This window comes from Seriola lalandi, unplaced genomic scaffold (genome assembly GCF_002814215.2).
Source record: "Seriola lalandi dorsalis isolate HSWRI2012SDOR001 ecotype SW California unplaced genomic scaffold, Sedor1 jcf7180002054484, whole genome shotgun sequence".
Classification (NCBI taxonomy): Eukaryota; Metazoa; Chordata; class Actinopteri; order Carangiformes; family Carangidae; genus Seriola; species Seriola lalandi.
Genome location: NW_019525037.1, coordinates 527,620 through 529,137, shown reverse-complemented (window position 1 = coordinate 529,137; position 1,518 = coordinate 527,620).

Here is a 1,518-nt window from a genome sequence, read left to right as displayed (position 1 = left end):
TGGGGTGGGGTGAGGGGCGCGGGTTGAGGTTTCGTCCGGTCGAAAGCGAGGAGGAAAACCAAACTTTTTACATTTTTTTGTTTGTTTGTCTGTTTTGCTTTAGTTGAGGGTGACAAACAGAGAGGGGCTGCTCACTGCGACGTCTTGTTTGTAGCCAAACCGCCTTTTACAAATCCATCCTAAATCCATAAAGAAGCCGAAGGGTAAACTCAACTTTCAAACACACAAACCTCACCAGGGGGGGAAAAAAAGAAGCTTTTGAATCATAGACTTTCACTGTTGATGTCTCTTGTAGGACAATAAGCTGACACACTAGCCCAAATACCAAAGACTAGAAGACGATGTATGTTTTCTATTATGCAATATAAGCTAGGAACCAACCAAACAAGAAACCAATGAAAGCTTTATGACTGCAGAATGTGTGAGAAGCTCTGGGATAAGATAAAAAAAAAAAAAAAAAACTTTGTCGTACTTTGACCCTCAAATGTCCAAAACAGGGCAATGACACATCAGTTCGGGGGCAGAGTTCTCATCCAGATGTCGGGTTGTGGAGATTGCACAGCCAAATTTAGAAAGCTGTCATAGCTGAATTTGTACATTTTTGGTCAGTATGTTCAGCCGAGGCCGAAAAAGAGATAAGAGGTTTTGATTAAGAGAAACTAGACCATGTTTCAAAGTTCATTCCTGTCCTTAGAACTCATAGTTTGACCAAATACACCTAATACAATGTCCGTTCACTGGCTTGGAAGGAGGTTAGCACAGTGTGCTAACCAGGAAAGACAGTGGACCTTCTGTGTAGCTTTGACCGTTTTGCTAATATCTGCTAATTCGTGACTGGGTGATGAAAAACAGTCAAAAACAGTCCAACAGTGACTGTTAATCTGGCTCTGCAGTCTCCATCTTTAACCGTCAGGTTTACAAACAGTAACTGAAAAAACATCAGAGTCTTGTTTTCCCTTGAAACTTGACAGAATTGAAGAGTTGTCTTCTAAAAATGTTCTTTATCAATTTTTAAAAAACGAAATATGTACCTGACATCGACCTCTGAGATATATATGATCAAGGCGGTAGATGGATGATTATTGTTACTTAAGTGTTGACTTCATCGACTTTCTTTTACAAAACAATGAGATTTCTGTCACTTTATGGACAAAACTCTTCAATTTTACCAAAGAAAAAGCAGCGTGTAACGATATGACTCTTTAAAGGGGGCAGTGAGGATTTGTAAGGTTAGAAAATGGCAAGATATGCAAGCACAAACAAACACACCTACACACACACACACAAACACACACACACACACACTCTCTCATACACAAACATTCACCAAGGCACATGCAACTTTCCTCATAATTTGAGCCGACATGTAGAATTACAAGCTTACTCAGCATACTCAACATTCAGTGAAGTGTTAGTGTATTATATATGAATATATAAAACGTATGTGAGCACAATCTTGAAGCACATTTTCTTTGCAATAGAACTGGGACTCTCTGCCGAGTGGTCTTCACATCTTAG